This window comes from Aotus nancymaae, unplaced genomic scaffold (genome assembly GCF_030222135.1).
Source record: "Aotus nancymaae isolate 86718 unplaced genomic scaffold, 86718_ANA_hifiasm-v0.15.2.pri h1tg000002l, whole genome shotgun sequence".
Taxonomy (NCBI): Eukaryota; Metazoa; Chordata; class Mammalia; order Primates; family Aotidae; genus Aotus; species Aotus nancymaae.
In genome coordinates, this window is record NW_026988413.1 from 31,100,046 (window position 1) to 31,118,804 (window position 18,759).

Sequence of the window (18,759 nt, forward strand, 5' to 3'; positions counted from 1 at the left end):
CTTGAATTATTAGTTAAATAAAAAGTAACATCAGCTTTTAGTAGTGTGTGATTTAATTGATTAGTTGAGGGTAAGAATATTAATGAAATATTTCAATTTATTTCCTGATATGCACATAATAAAATATGATTATGATGTGGACATTAGCTTTGAGTGACTTAACTTGTATTAAAACAATAAGAAAGAAATATGTACCTAGAAGGATATAATCAATCTATTTTAAAAGCATAAAGACAGATTAGTTAAACTATCAATAAGGTACTAGGGAAGGATTCAAGGAGAAACATGAATTTAAATTCAGCCTTAGGAGTGAAAAATCATTTTAATACAAGATGTGCTGATTCTACTGAGAGAGAAAAGGGAAGAAAAAGGGGAAGAGAGAGAAGTACTTTATTTTTGAGATAAACTGTTATAAAGACATGCCCTTCTGCTCCAAAAGAATTTAGACAGAGACGTCAACAGATACTGTGTATTTCCTTTGTAACGACAAGTCAAGAAAAACGCATAGGTGGCTTTAGCAAAATAAACCAAAATTGTTGTATGTCAATGGTCAAATTTACATAAGGTGATTAGGAATAAAACTAGCTACAGCTTTACAGGTGGTGAAGATATGCTTTTAATTTCTGTCATCTAACAAGAATTGCTAGCAAATCTAACTAGTTTGTGAAACTCAGATATGTTAGTTTTGGTTTAACTCTAAAGTAAAAATTTCAGGCTGAGGTGCGTCAAGGACATGTCATTTGGTCACAGGCCATACCTTGTTCAGAAGCCCTGCTTCATAAAAGTAGATTTAAATGGATGGCTCAAAAAAGGTTTAGATACTTTAACTTATGTGTATCTATCTATCTATCTATCTACCTCCAAAAAGAGTTCAGCTGCCTATATATGACTTCTCCAGGTTTATTCTGAAGCTAAAAATATATTCCTTGAGGTAGTGCAGTATAGTTGGCTCACTGAACTAAACAATTCATCCAGAAACAATTTTTGTGTACCTTTTAAATGTAGGTTGCTATAGGAACTGTTAAAAATAGAAAATAAATAAAACAATTCACTTAAAAAAAGTAAAAATGGAAGCAGTCTATGACTTCAAGTATTCATTTACATTATCTGCTGTCAAATATTTGAAAGTATTTTATGAATAACCGTGTCAACTGTATGACCTGATTTTTATCTGAATTTCAATATGAATAAGTAGACACTGTTGGTTTAGAGATAAAAAATATATATTTAGAAAAGAGTGATTAAAATTGTTATGATTTGGATCCTATAAAGCATGTATTTACCACTGTATTTTGTATGTTTTAAAATTTGGAGTGAAATATTTAGCCATATTTAATAACTATGTACTATTGGATCAAAATTTTATGTTTATCCTGTTGTACAGTAAATGCAGGTAGAAGTCACCTAAAGATATTTTTAAAATTATGTGGTATATAAGTAAATGTGTGAATACTTACAGATATTATTTTTATATCAAAAGCACAAATGTAGGTAAGCTCCTTCACATGGAATTATTCCAAAATGAAAGGTTAGAAAATATCAGCTATCACATTGGCTAGTCTACCATCTTGACACTTGTCTTTCAGTGCAACCAAGTGTCACAGAGCTCTCCTGAGGCAACAGCATAGGAGAGCTCTCCTGAGGCAACAGCATAGGAGTGATACTTGATTTGATCCTGTTTATCAAAAACATAGATATCAGTGTTTATCACAATGTCTACTGTGATAAAACCTTACTGACAATATGAAAGTTTAATCATATAATTGCTTTTTTAATATCTATCCAGTGTTAAAATATCTTTGATTTTACAATTCTAATAATTATATTTTTGTTTGTTTTGTTTAAATTATGATACTAGGAAGTTCCGTGCATTAAAAGAATTTGCTATAGTTTAAAATTTTTTTTTAATCAAGAATAGACCTCACTCTTTTTTTCCCCAATTCATTTCTTAAGGGAACCATAATTTCTAACATTCTTTATTGGACTAATTGTATCTCCATCGTGCCAATGTGCTCATAGCTCATTCTACAAACTTAATTAGAACTAGAGGTATGATGAGATACATGTTCAATATTTAGATATGAATATTTCCAAGTTGGTGTCATTTATATTTTGTTGCTGTGTATTTCATATCAAGAGATACATTGTATCTATCAATTGCAGAATGTACACTCTTTTCACCAGCATATAAAGCATTCTCCAGGATGGATCATATGATAGGTAACAAAATAGTCTGAACTAATTTTAAAATATCAAAATTATATTAAATGTCTTCTCAGATAAATAAAACTATAAATTAATACCAAAAGGGCCTCTAGAAAATATAAAATACATAGAAATTAAACAACATGCTTTTGAATGACCATGGTATTTTATTATAGCAGACTGAACAGATGAAGACAAATGAAAAACTTATTTAAAGTAACTGGAAATAATTGTTATGATGTTATAAAATGTGAAATTGTGGATCATCTGTTATGAGAGATAGCATTATTCACTGAATAGAAAGTAATGGCTGGTAGATCAGGTCATCAGTACAAATGGAATGGGAAAGAGATAAAATCCAAATGCATATTCACTAGGGTGTGTAATAAGAATGAAAAAAGGGAATATAAATGAATTGATGGAGCTGAAAAATAAAAGAACTTCTTGAAGCATACACAAGTTTCAATAGCTGAATTGACCAAGCAGAAGAAAGAATATCAGAGAATGAAGATCAACTCAATGAAGTAAAATGAGAAGGCAAGATTAGAGAAAAAAGAGTAAAAAGAAATGAACAAAGCCTCCAAGAAAGATGGGATTATGTGAAAAGACCTAATCTATATTTGATAGGTGTACCTGATTGTGATGGAGAGAATGCATCCAAGCTGGAAAACACTCTTCAGGATATTATCCAGGAGAACTTCCCCAACCTAGCAAGGCAAGCCAATATTCAAGTCCAGGTAATACAGAGAACACCACAAAGATATTCCTCAAGAAGAGCAACCCCAAGGCACATAATTGTCAGATTCACCAGGGTTGAAATGAATGAAAAAACGCTAAGGGCAGCCAGAGAGAAAGGTCGGGTTACCCACAAAGGGAAGTCCATCAGACTCACAGCAGATCTCTCGGCAGAAACCCTACAAGCCAGAAGAGAATGTCAGCCAATATTCAAAATCCTTAAAGAAAAGAACTTTCAACCTAGAATTTCATATCCAGCCAAACTAAGCTTTGTAAGTGAAGGAGAAATAAAATTCTTTATGGACAAGCAATTGCTGAGAGATTTCATCACTACCAGGCCTGCTTTACAAGAGCTCCTGAAAGAAGCACTAAACATAGAAAGGAACAACCATTACCAGCCACTCCAAAAACATACCAAAAGGTAAAGAGCATTGAAACAATGAAGAGACTGCATCAACTAATGGGCAAAACAACCAGCTAGCATCAAAATAGCAGGATCAAATTCATACATAACAATATTAACCCTAAAGGTAAATGGGCTAAATGTCCCAATCAAAAGACACAGATAGGCAAATAGGATAAAAAGTCAAAACAAATCAGTATGCTATACCCAGGAAACCCATCTCACATGCAAGGATACACAAAGGCTCAAAATAAAGGGATGGAGGAAGATTTACCAAGAAAATAGAGAGCAAAAATAAGGAGTTGCAAGCCTAGTCTCTGATAAACTAGACTTTAAACCAATAAAGATCAAAAGAGACAAAGAAGGGCATTACATAATGCATCAAGAAGAGATAACGATCCTAAATATATACACACCCAACACAGGAGCACCCAGATACATAAAGCAAGTTCTTAACAACCTACACAGAGATTTAGACTCCCATACAATAACAGTGAGAGACTTTAACACTCCACTGTCAATATTAGAGGGATCAAGGTGACAGAAAATTAACAAGAATATCCAGGACTTGAACTCAGATCCGGACCAAGCAAACCTAATAGACATCTACAGAACTCTCCACCCCAAATCCACAGAATATACATTCTTCTCAGTACCACATCACACCTACTCTAAAATTGACCACATAATTAGAAGTAAATAACTCCTCAGCAAATGCAAAAGAATGGAAATCATAACAAACAGTCTCTCAGACCACAGTGCAATCAAATTAGAACTCAGGATTAAGAAATTAACTCAGAACCACACAACTTCATGGGAACGGAACACCTGGTTCTTGAATGTTGACTGGATAAACAATGAAATGAAGGCAGAAATAAAGATGTTCTTCAAAACCAATGAGAATGAAGACACAAGTACCAGAATCTCTGGGACACATTTAGAGCAGTGTCTAGAGGAAAAAATTTATAGCAATAAATGCCCACATGAGAAGCAAGGAAAGATCTAAAATCGACACCTTATCATCAAAATTGAAAGAGCTAGAGGAGCAAGATCAAAAAAACTCAAAAGCTAGCAGAAGACAAGAAATAACTAAGATCAGAGCAGAACTGAAGGAGATAGAGACATAAAAACCCTTCAAAAAAATCAGTAAAGCCAGGAACTGGTTTTTGGAACAGATGAATAAAATAGACAGACCACTAGCCAGATTAATAAAAAAGAAAAGAGAGAAGAATCAATTAGATGCAATAAAAAACAATAAAGGGGATATCACCACAGATTCCACAGAAATACAAACCACCAACAGAGATTAATACAAGCAACTCTATGCACATAAACCAGTAAATCTGGGAGAAATGGATAAATTCCTGGGCACTTGCACCATCCCAAGCCTAAACCAGGAAGAAGTCAAACCCTGAATAGACCAATAACAAGGCCTGAAGTTGAGGCAGCAATTAATAGCCTACCAACCAAAAAAAGCCCAGGCCCAGATGAGTTCACAGCCGAATTCTATCAGACATAGAAACATGAACTGGTACCACTCCTTCTGAAACTATTCCAAACAATCCAAAAGGAGGGAATCCTTCCCAAATCCTTTTATGAGACGAATATCATCCTGATACCGAAACCCGTCAGAGACTCAACAAGAAAAGAAAACTTCAGGCCATTATCCTTGATGAACATAGATGCAAAAATCTTCAGTAAAATACTGGCAAACTGATAGCAACAGCACATCAAAAAGCTTATCCATCAAGATCAAGTAGACTTCATCCCAGGAATGCAAGACTGGTTCAACATACACAAGTCTAAAATGTAATATACCACATAAACAGAACCAAAGACAAAAACGACATGATTATCTCTATAGATGCAGAGAAAGCCTTTGACAAAATTCAACAGCCCTTTAGGCTAAAAACTCTCAATAAATGAGGTATCGATGGAACATATCTCAAAATAATAAAAGCTATTTACTACAAACCCACAGCCAATATCATACTGAATGGGCAAAAACTGGAAGCATTCCCTTTGAAATGTGACACTAGATAGCAATCAGCCAAGAAAAAGAAATAAAGTGTATTCAGTTAGGAAAGGAGGAAGTCAAATTGTCTCTATTTGCAGATTACATGATTTTATATTTAGAAAACCCCTCCGTCTCAGCCCAAAATCTTCTTAAACTGATAAGCAACTTCAGCAAAGTCTCAGGATACAAAATCAATGTGCAGAAATCACAAGCATTCCTACACACCAATAACAGACTTAAAGAGAGCCAAATCAAGAATGAACTGTCATTCACAATTGCTACAAAGAGAATAAAATACCTAGGAATACAACTAACAAAGGATGTAAAGGACCTTTTCAGGAAGAACTACAAACCACTGCTCAAGGAAATAAGAGAGGACACAAACAGATGGAAAAACATTCCATGCTCATGGTTAGGAAGAATCAATATTGTGAAAATGGCCATAATTCTCAAAGTAATTTAGAGATTCAATGCTATCCCCATCAAGCTACCTATGGCCCTCTTCACAGAACTGGAAAAAACCACCTTAAACTTCATGTGGAACCAAAAGAGAGCGTGCATAGCCAAGTCAATTCAAAGCAAAAAGTACAAAGCTGGAGGCAGCACGCTACCTGACTTCAAACTATACTACAAGGCTACAGTAATGGAAACAGCATGCTACTTGTACCAAAACAGAGATATAGACCAATGGAACACAACAGAGGCCTCAGAGGCAATGCCATACATCTACAACCATCTGGTCTTTGACAAACCTGAGAAAAACAAGCAATGGGGAAAGGATTCCCTGTTTAGTAAATGGTGTTGGGAAAACTGGTTAGCCATGTGCAGAAAGCAGAAACTGGACCCCTTCCTGACACCATACACTAAAATTAACTCCAGATGGATTAAAGACTTAAACATAAGGCCTAACACCATAAAAACTCTACAAGAGAACCTAGGCAAAACCATTCAGGACATAGGCATAGGCAAGAACTTCATGACTAAAACACCAAAAGCATTGGCAACAAAAGCCAAAAGAGACAAATGGGACCTAATTGAACTCCAGAGCTTCTGCACAGCAAAAGAAACAATTATTAGATTGAACCAGCAACCAACAGAATGGGAAAAATTTTTGCAATCTACCCATCTGACAAAGGGCTAATATCCAGAATCTACAAAGAACTAAAACAGATTTAAAAGAAAAAAACAAACAAACCCATTCAAAATTGGGTGAAGGATATGAACAGACACTTTTCTAAAGAAGACATATATGATACCAACAAACATAAGAAAAAATGCTCATGCAAATCAAAACCACATTGAAATATCATGTCACACCAGTTAGAACGGCAGTCATTAAAAAATCAGGAGACAACAGATGCTGGAGAGGATGTGGAGAGATAGGAACACTTTTACACTGTTGGTGGGAGTGTAAATTAGTTCAACCATTGTGGAAGACAGTGTGGTGATTCCTCAAGGACCTAGAAATAGAAATTCCATTTGCCCCAGCAATCCCATGACTGAGTATATACCCAAAGGATTGTAAATCATTCTGTTATAAAGACACATGCACATGTATGTTCATTGAGGCACTGTTTACAATAGCAAAGACCTAGAACCAACCCAAATGCCCATCGATGATAGACTGGACAAGGAAAATATGGCGCATATATATACCATGGATTACTATGCAGCCATAAAAAATGATGAGTTCATGTCCTTTTTAGGGACCTGGATGAACCTGGAAACCATCATTCTCAGCGAACTGACACAGAACAGAAAATCAAACACCACATGTTCTCACTCATAGTCAGGTGTTGCACAATGAGAACACATGGACACAGAGAGGGTAGCATCACACACTAGGTCTGCTGAGGGGACTAGAGGAGGGACAGTTGTGGGTAGGGAGTTGGGGAAGGATAACATGGGGAGAAATGCTGGATATATGTGATGGGAATGGAGGCAGCAAACCACATTGCCATGTATGTACCTATGCAACAATCCTGCATGTTCTTCTCATGTACCCAAGAACCTAAAGTGCAATAAAATATATATATTTAAAAAAAGAATGAAAGAGTTCAATGCATATATGAAGTAATGGATCCTAGATAAACTCTGAATCTGTGGATTCATGGTCAAAGACTCCTACTTCTTTATATCCTGGCTACTCTGTACAAAGTGGTGTCTGCTAATTTTTCCCATGTCAGCACAACCTCAGAAAAGGGGAAGAAGTGGTTTAGCATATAGATTTAGTTAGATAACAATTCAAACTTTCTTCAGAAGAAGGACTTTAAAAGTCTCTCACAGTTTTCTTGAGTTTGAGGGATAAGAATGTATGATACAACTTTCACACATTCTAAAGTTTGTCTGGGTGAGAAATTCACTTGTACTTTGGTGAAAAAAACAAATAGAATCAAACTCACATAATAAAGATAACCTAAAGCAGGATATACTATATTCTTTGATCTCCATGTTCAAATATATTTAATCCAGAAGATGCTGTAACTGTGAGACAGCAGGAAGGAAAACTGCTAAAGATGTCTGTTGGGAAACAGACATCTTGTGGATCTTTCCAAACACATAGCTATGTAGGAGCTGTGAGGATGAATACGATACTGGTTGGAACATACAGTGGATGGCAAAAAGTACTGGGAGCATACTGGCCATGTGGAAGTGGGGAAACAGTACTTTTTCAGGTGTTTCTAAGAACCTGTTTTTGAAGTAAGAGGGCTCTAGATGGAGCTGAATAATTTGCAGGAGGACAAAATCAGAAGTTACTGTGATACTATTTCATATAATTACTTTACGCCCTGGCTGAGTGACTAAATATTACTTGCTATTAGTTAGACACAGTATCTAACCTTCAATAATTGGTAATATAGGAGGGTATATGGAGATACATATTTAATTAGAATATATTTTGATAATTGTTAATGGATACAAATAAAAGTATGCAGAGAAACAGAGCTTGTAGAAAGAATAAATGGATTGGCTTTTTTCAGGGGATGAGAGTTAAAAGAGCCATGTGATATGTACACAGACATATAAAAATCACCATATCTGAAACTGAACCCCTTTTACTTCTAAATATTCTTTGTTTTCACATTCTACATGGGTGCTTGTAGAACTAGTCATCCAACAAAACTGCTAAGCCATAAGTCTGGGAATTATCCTGGAGTCATCCCTTTCCTTAATCCCTACCATTCATGTAGTTGGTCACGATCTCCTTGTAATTTCTACATCTTATTTTTTAGATATTTTCTATTTTTCCATCCAATTATTACTATCTCACTTCAAGTAACTCTTGAATGTAGTCTGCTGATGGCCACCCAATTGAGCACCCTTCCTCCAGGCTTTCCTTTTTCATACCCATTTCTCTACCTAAACACTGAGGTGATTTTTTAACTTTAAGCTCAACTATATACATCAGATCTGCTTAAAAACACTTATAGCTTACTCAATACTCAATCACTGTCCATTCTCTCCTCACCTTGCCATCCTCCTCATTTATATTATATGAGATAGCAATGTTAATGATTCCTCATGATTCCTTGTGATTTTCTGAATAGATCAGATTAGTTGACTTGTAATTGCCCTTGCACTTGTGATTCTTTTATCCTGAGAGGCCCCAAGCCCATTCTCATCTGTCTTCTGATGACCTTTTACATAACCTAGTTGTGTTTCTTGCACCCAAAATTCATGTCTGTCTACATACAGATACTTTGCTGTTGCCCCATGTATGATACATTCATTTCTTAAAATCCAACATAAATTATTGTATTATTAATCATCAAATTGCTAATTACCCTTAATGTAATTTGGCTCAAAATTAACAAATAGTCAATATGAATTGAATGATTCTACAATAAAGCACTGTGAACACTTTATCCTTTCATCTTGGTTGATCTAATTTTACCAATTTACTTAGTCTCTTTATTTAAAAAATATTATTAAAATCTGTGTGTTTTCTCAAGAAGTTCCCAGAGAAACTAAAATATTGAAGTCCTAGAATATGTGTATATGCATGTGTGTGTGTATTAAATAAATCATTTGATAAACTTTGAAGTGAATGAAAACACATCTTCCAGACCCGCTAATCTATGATGTTGCTCCAGCCCTGGTGCTTACCAAATCATAAGGGAATTTGTTTAAGTCACCTCACTTACCTTGGTCTCATTTTCATCATCTATAAGATGCTGAACAATGTGAACGTTAAAGATGCTTTTGTCTGTAAGTTCATATGACTCACATAGGGTTGGAAAGTTTGTAAGTCTTTGTAGCGCTTTTCAAGGATGAAATTCAAATAAGACACTAGGGTTATGAAGTCTGTCCTGGTTAACCACTACTATAAAACAACAACAACAACAAAACTAGTAGTGGCTTAACATAATAATTTTATTTTACTAATAAGTTTATGGGTCTAAAATGCAAGAAGGACTCTGTTGATAACTTGACCACTAATTCTTGTGGCATCAGTTGGGGTGGCTGGGGCTGGATAAGCCATTTCCAACATGACTTATTTAGTCACATATCTGGCCCTTCAAAGATCTTTGGTCTTTTAGTCTCTCTCTCTCTCTCTCTCTCTCTCTCTCTCTCTCTCTCTCTCTCTCATTTCATTCTACAAGGTCTTTCCACGTGCCTTGGTTTCTGAGACACAAAATTCTCAGCCCTCTTATACAGTTGCTGGCTTCCCCCAGAACAATTTTGCAAGAGATTTGGATACAAGGCTTTATTATGACCTAGTCTCAAAAGTATCAGAACATCAGGTCTTCCAACTCCACTGACCAAGGAAATCATTAAGGCCAGCTCAGAATTAAACTGCATCTCACATAGGGAGAAATAACAAGAAATTTATGCTTGTTATTAATCTACTGACAAGGTCAAATTCCAACTGTGGCATTTTTCTTACTCTGTTATATTTTTCTATTATTTTAATTTTCAGGAGTCTGTAATTTCTGATTATAAAATTACTTATTTTACCCTCAATCATTCTATTCAAAATAGCTAAAAATTAAATTTAAACTCTTTCAGAATATCTACAGAATAGCATGAGATAGACATGTTCCACAACAATATGAGGTGGGTAATGCATGTGGAATGCTTTAGATTATATTTATTATCCATTTTGCTCCCTTCTGTACTTTGTAGAAATATATTCATACCCACAGTGAGCTACTGATGCTCTCAGTATCAATCAACATTAACTTATTTCTTTGTGAAGATTTGTTGAAACCGACAATGTTTCACAATCATACTTCACTGCATCCCATCAGATTAGAAGCATTGTAAATGACTTTGTTTGCAAAGATACAAGAGGAAGAAGAAAAGCACGCCAAGTGTCAAAAAGAGTACTTTTTGTCATGGTAATATTTCTTTTAGTCGCTGTTTAACCTTCAAAGATACAGATGAAATTGCTAATGAACTTTATTTTTCATGAACCTCTTCATTGATGCCATATCACACTGCAAGATGTATAGGTAATATTTTTTTACTACTTTGGGTCTATTCAGATGCATTCCACACTGATTGGCACTCCAGTAATAACTGCAGAAATTAATGGCCATCCTGACACCATACTAGGGTTACAGTTATACAAAACTTGGCCCTCTAATTTATATTGTGATTATTCATTGCCTATATTTGGACACAGAGAAAAAATAAGAGAGGGAGGTATCAGGGAGGTATCTCTGGTTATGGTTGATCTATCCATTCTCTTGTTACAGTTTACAGAACTGATTTTGCCAACTAAACACTTAAGAGGATGCAAATATATGAGCAAACTGAAACTAAAAATAGAAACATCCTGGGAACTTTAGATTAAAAATATTTTGTTACAGTCAACTATATGTACATGCTTCACTTGGCACTTCTGTTATTACACCAAAATGGTGTTGAATTTATAATATTCATATTGTTGTAAGAGACACTGATAGGCTGGAAGAGGGCAATCAATAAGTTATTTCTAGTATCATCATGTTATTATCCATGTAGAGAGCTGGTGGTTGAGAATTTGGTTTGTTATTCTAATAAACATTTCTATAGAGCTTTGATAATCTTAATGCCTAAAAATTAGTAATCACTAGTGTACCACTAAGTTGTTTGCCTTAAGTCACTGTCAGGTATAGTGTGCTCTAAAGAATAGTGGAATTAAAGTGGAAGTAGTAAAATCCAGAATGAGTTAATACACCAGGCTTAAGTTTCCTCATTTACAAAATGAGAATGAAAACCTTTTCCTAAAATATTTGTGTGAAGAATATGATATTAACAAAACATATCAACCTCTCCTCTAATGTATGGCATGCGGTAAGCACCCAATAAATGTTTGTCTGGTTATTAAATGGAGTGTAAACAGATAATATACAATAATAAACCAATAATATACAGTTTTGGGTTTTGAAGCTAAATTTATTGTCCAACTCTTCAGAGTTAATTAGCCTAAGAGTCAGGATTAGAATCTCATTGTTTCTCCAGTCCTGTATAGTTTTATATGTATATTTATATGATTTTTCATTCTTTATTTTGAACATGAAACATGATTAATAACTTGCATTTAGTATACATTTAATAAAGAACATATTTATACTATACGTATTTGGCTATGATCTGTAGGAGAGAAGAAAAACAAAGATTAAATTAATATCTTACATTAATCCACTGGGCATTTGATTTGTCTGCTCTGGCTGCTATAACAAAATACCACAGACTGAGCAGCTTAAACAACAAACTAATTTCATCATAGTTCTGGAGGCCAGTAAGTTCAAGATCAAGATGACAACAGAGTTGATGCCTGGCGAGGGCTCCCCTTTTTGGGTTACAGACGGCCACCTTCTGCAGGTCTTTTCTTGATGCATGTGTGTGGAGACGGGGAGAGGGAAAGAGAAAGAGAGAGCACAACTGAGCTAGGATGTCCCTTTTTATAAGAACAACAATTTTATCAGATCAGGATCCTAACTTTATAATCTCACTTAACCTTAATTATCTTCTAAGTAACCTATTTTTAAATACAGTTATATCTGGTGTTAGGATTTCAATGTATGGGTTATGCGAGGATGAAATTCATTCTGCAGCAATACACATGAACCTACCAATCATGCAACTACAAACAAAGATTTGTATTGTTGGACTTCATGTTGGGAAATATTTGATTCATACTTTCAAATGTACTAATTCTACTTCATTACCTTCATGCTTCCCTCCCTGCTGCTTGATGCAGCAATGGGGGCTGACACAAACTAAAACCAAATTAAAAGGGTTTGTTTGTGTTTTGCCAGGGTTTTCATCATGGACTATGTTGGAATTTAGAAATGATTTAAAGATACCATATTTTAAAATTCTCAACAAATAGAAGAGCGGTTAGAATTGAGTAAAGGGAGAATATCCGTACATGGAATTGGAGCTTTAAAAATTTCAAAGAGTTCCTTTGTTTTGTCTCCATGCGGTGGTTGTTTTCCTTCAGGATGCTCTGTCTTCCTGCTCCTCACACTTTATCTTTGATCTGCTACCTTTCTGTTTCTAACTTCTACTTAAAAAAAAAATACTATTTAAGATTGAATTAAACATCTTACAATAGGGAAGTCCTGCGTTCTAGTATTTTCTTCTTCAACTCCATCTCAGAAGCCTTATTAAAGTTACCTAGGCTTTGGGTTGTGTCTCTTTCAGGTATTTGTTTGTATTTTACATATAAATTATATATGGGGCATAGATATCATATATAGTATATATTAATGTGTTAATATTTATCTATCTTAGCTTTATTAAATGTAAAAATAATTTATATTTTGCTTCAAGCTATTGTAAACCTTCTCACAGTCAGATGCAGTTAGTTTTTTAAAACACAGTAAAACAACTGCAGGATCAATGGTTTATGAGATTTTGCTATCCTTGTGTCACAGTTTTGAAGCTACCAGTTTTGAAGTACAATTTACTCTGTACAGTGGATACCTGACAACTATCAATTATGATCACATGACATGTGCCTGCCCCCAGCTCTGGGGACTCACACATGTAAGAATGAATGCCCAGGCAAAGATACCATTTTGGCTTTCTCAAAATACATTAAATTTTAGTCTTTTAAAAAGTTACCTCCAATATGACATAATAGTTTCAATCATGTAGCACAAATGCTGCCTTTGACAGACATTCCATCACTTACTTCCCACTTTCCACTAATCTATGACAATTTTGTAAAGGTCGAAATTAGAAAAGGTTAACAATAGTTTTGATGAAAACTGAAATAATAGCCTTAATTTCTTCTCAATCAAACCTTATATAAATTCACATTAGTTTTAAATTCAAACTATCAAAAATAGATTATAAAACCTTACATATGCATGCACAAATATATCCAGAAATTCATAAAAACACAATTTTCTGTGAATTCAGTTAGGAAGACCAGAAGCACATTTAAGCCACACAAAAGCCACACTTGCAATTTGATCGCAAGTGGTAGGATCCCCCCAAAATTAAGTTACTCAAACACCACTGACTATTGCAAAAGTTTGCAGATAATTTCTTGAAAATGTGGAATTAAAAGTGAATATGTCAAAATATAAGGATAATGATTATTTTTAAGTGAGCACTATTATGTGAAATTCATCTATATGCAAATTAACTCTTAGAACTTAATTCTAATTTTGAACCAAAACTAAAAATAACCTTTCGAAGCTACAGTTTCTACAAAACTCAATAATGAATACTCCAACTTAGTAAACTTGAAATTCTTATGAAACTTCTATCGCTTATTGCAAAACATTTAACCTTGTAATCATTTAAAAAATTGACTTCGGTGTTATTTCTTTGTGTTGATATATTTTGTTCTGTGAAAGATAAGTTTTCCAGTCTTTCCCTCAACCTTCTGTTCCAGTTTATGCTGACATACAGTTACAGGCACTGCTATTCTCTAACCTTGTTATGCCACTTGCCCACGAGTACTTCCTGGAAGAATTAGTATGGAGCTGTGACAGATAAATCACTTGGAATAATTGATTAGAATATTTGCAATAGGGCCAGGTAGATGCAGTGGAAAACACTCTGTAACTTACAAACATATGCATACCTCAAATCACATCTGGATTAATATTTAACCTGTGTATATTTTTCAGTGTATCTTCTATTATTATTTTTTTCCTTCAATGTGGCTCTCATTTTCATGGGAAATAGGAATGCACAATGCTTAGTAATCTTTACAGGCAAATGAAGATCAGAAAAGCGTGTTTTTTAAATTGCATTTTAGGTATTGGGGTACATGTGAAGAACACGCAAGATTGTTGCATAGGTACACAAAAATATATTTAATTAAATAAGAAACTAATTATTATTTTTTTTTTCACTACAGTTGGGCATAGAAAAAACTATGCTGAGCACATGGCTGTTAAATTCTAAGGCTTTTCTCAAAATCAAAAAACAAAGTTATTTCAAAAATAGAACTTTAATGTAATTGAGACATGTTTAATTGTTTAATTATTATAGATATAATGATCTTCCTGTTCACCTGTATTGTAAAGGATAAATAATTAAGTTAATAAGTTTATATTGTTACTTATTATGCCTTCAGCTCTCTTAAAAATGTGAAGTCAAGAAAGAAATAAAGAAATGTAATCACTCTGCTTACAATATATGAGAATTTATTTTAAAATCACTAAGTCTAGAAGAATGGATCTGATAAAGGGTATATAGTAAGAAGCTTCTCTAAAGTTTCACTTTTCTACAGAAATATTTTTTAAAATTTCAAAAACTTTCAGGACCAACTTTGTCATAACTCTAAAAAGCAGTCAAAGGTTTATGTCAACCAAGCTAATGTTGAATTAAGAAAACTTAAAACTGCTAGTAAAATTTAGTGGTTTTTTAACTTACCTTTACCCCAATCCTGGAGTGGCTTAGCAATAATTTTGAAGACAATGGTCTGAACACCCAGTATGGGAATTCAGGTCCTTGGTTCTGGAGGGAGCAAAGCCCACCTTATTCGTAAATTATTGTGTTTATCTGTTCTAACCTATTGAGGCAACACCTGAAGAACTGATGGAAGGTTTTTTTCTCTGTTTTACTTAAACTGGAATTCACTCCAGGTGGAAAAGTGTCAGACACTGCTTTACAATATTTTAAGGGAAATAAACAAATCTGCACCTGATGGGCCAAAAGGTTATTGTTGAGATATACAATAGACCATTGAAAGTCTGAGAGAAAAATCTGGACAATTTCTTTGGGAAATTGTGGCGTTCAAACTCACCCCTCTATACTGGAAACTTTAGAAAATCACCGAGAAGATCCTAAGCTTTCACCTGTGGCTGACCTAGGGCTTCAGTATGAAGAAACTCCCCAATAACATTTCCAAGAACCATTGAGTACATGATGTGAGGATTTACTGCATCTGATAAAGAATGAGTATCCAGAATATATATAAAAAAGAGCTCTTATAATTCAACAGCAAAAAGACAAATGATCAATTTGAAAATGGGCAAAATACTTGAATTTTCCAAAGAAGATACACAAAAGACCAACAAGCCCAGGAAAAGATTTTCAGCACCTTTAGTCATTACGGGTATGCATATCAACATGACAATGAGATATCACTTGACACCCATGAGGATGTGATAATCATAAAAAACGGAAAATAGTAAGTGTTGAGGATGATATAGAGAAATTAGTGTCATTTGTGATTGGTAGGAATGTAAAACAGTTCAGCTGCGTTAAAAAAGAGTTTTTGGTTCCTTCAAAAGTTAAATATGGAATTGAGATTTGATGCCACAATTCCACTCCTAGGCGTATACCCAAAATAATTGAAAACAGGAACTTCAAGTAAATATATGTGCATGTTCATAGTAATATTAGTCATAAGAGCCAAAGGTGGAAACAGCCCAAATGTGTGTCAAGAGAAGAATGGGTAAACAACGTGTGGCATACACGTGCAATAGAATATTAATCAGCCATAAAGAGAGACTGAAGTTGTGATACATGCTACAATCTGGCTGAACATAAAAAACCTCATGTAACGTGAAAGAAGCCAGACACAAAAGTCACATATTGCATAATTCCATTTACATGTAATATTCATAATAGAAAAATCTATAGAGATAGAATAAAACTTAATGGTTGCCAGGGGCTAATGGCAAGGAATTGGGAAGAATTACGTTAAGACGTTAGGGATTTTACTTTGAAGTGATGAGAATGTTTTAGAACTAGATAGAGAAAGTGGTTACACAACATTGTGAATATACAGCCACTAACTTGTTTACTTTAAATGATTTACTTTGTTATTTATATAAATTTCAACTCAATATATTATTTGAAAAAATGTATAAGGGGGTGCTAAAGAAGTGTCAGTGGTAGTACAATATTTTAACTCAGGAGTGGGAAAACTACAGCTGTTGTGCAGATTATAGCACATCATTTTTATATAACCTTGAGCTAAGAATGGTTTTTATGTTTTTAAATTGTGGAAAAATATAAGGAATAAAAATTTTATTTAAAACACTAGTCTGATTTCAATTTTATTAAACCAAAGAAAAACAATTTCTAGTGTCTGTTTCAATAATTTTATATATTGAAAAAAATTAAAAATATTCCCTTTAGATATAGATCTGTTACTACCGTCTTCTGAAGAAAATGATGTATTAGTATGACCCAATTAAGGTAATATGGTGTAGTGACAAGTATTAGAGAAAAGTAGTTTGAGACCTGGGTTCAAAATATAGCATTGATATATATTAGGGGTGTTATATTTGGCAACATAATTTTTTCTTATAATTGAATTCTCCATTTTCTTATCTGTAAAAGGAAATAATAATAGCAATATTTCAACACTTTTGTGACAAAAGCTAAGGACAAGATATGTAAAATTCATATCAAATAGTGAACATACAATAAAATTATACTTTTTCAGTCATTAATGGGCCAGAACATTTTTTTTCTTCTGGATTTAAAAAACAATTTCTTAACGGCTTCTCAAATTAATAGCTATTATTTCATACTAATTTCTTTTTTAAAAATAGACTATTTTAAAATAACTTTTAAGTTTATAGTCAAATTGGGCAGAAAATACAGAGAATTCTCATGTGTTCTTTTGCTCCCCACATATTTATTCCTTTTCAAATCACACATAGAAAATATTTTTGGTAATTTTAGAATAATTAATGTTATCTTCGTTTGATGGTATAGGGCCATGTTTTCTCTAGCACCTTACATCTCAATATGTGCCTTTCCATTTGTGATTCTAGAATGTGCATGAGACTCTTGTGCCTGCAGATAAGACATTGAGGACTCACCACAGTTTCCTAGTTCTGGAAATCATTGGCTATAAACTACATCAGCTCACTGATCACTTCTTAATCAACAATAAGGTAAACCAGTTGTGTTTTAGTTCCTTTAAGCTCAGATTTTCAAAGGTTAGGGTTAAGATAAAAGAAATTTTTATTTTCTATTCTTTTGACTTGATTTTGATTCTCTTGCTGGTACTATCTAAAGTTATATAATTCCTGAAGTTCCAGTCCTTAAAACCTGTCTACCTAGGAGGACTTTGAGAGATGACTAATACCTTTTCTTAGAATATTCCCAGATTTGTCTTTTGCCTGTTGAGATTTTCATGTTGTATTGATCTTGTCACAATCACCTGTATGTCTCACCCTGTTTCTTCTATCATGCTTCTCTGGCCAGATGTGATTTTTTCTTCCTTCTCATCATCTCTACCCACCTGGGGTCATCACATATCCATCATCATCATCATCATCAGCATCATCATCATCTAACCCTATAATGACTACTATCTAATGAGTATGAAAATGATTATTATATGTATCTTTTGTGTAGTCTATAAATTAATTCTCAAAATTATTTTTTTGAGAATAGTAGTACACACTATTATTAGCACCATTTTACAGATAATTAAACGGAGAATTTGGCACATGAAAATAACAAAGCAAATAGCACACACAAAATTGAGTCTAGCTCTGCTTGATATTCATGCTATAATTCTTTCATGGTTATAGTCAAAATAAAAATAACTTACTCTTTGTCAAAGTTATATATAAATACTTTGCTAAGTAACAATGATTTAATGAAATAAACTCACATGAGAACCAAATCAGGAGATCCCTATTCTTTCTATATTTGAGTGACAATGACTCTCAAATTGTTTACTTCCATAGTTAGTCTTTTTTTTTTTTTTAAGACAGAGTCTTACTCCGTCACCAGGCACCAGGCTGGAGTGCAGTGGAACGACCTCGGCTCACTGCAACCTCCGCCCACTGCAACCTCCGCCTCCCAGTTTCAAGCAATTCTCCTGCCTCAGCTTCCCAAGTGGCTGGGACTACAGGCATGCGCCACCACGCCCAACTAATTCTTTTTGTATTTTTAGTAGAGGCGGGGTTTCACCATGTTGGCCAGGATGGTTTCCATCTCTTGACCTCGTGATCCGCCCGCCTCGGCC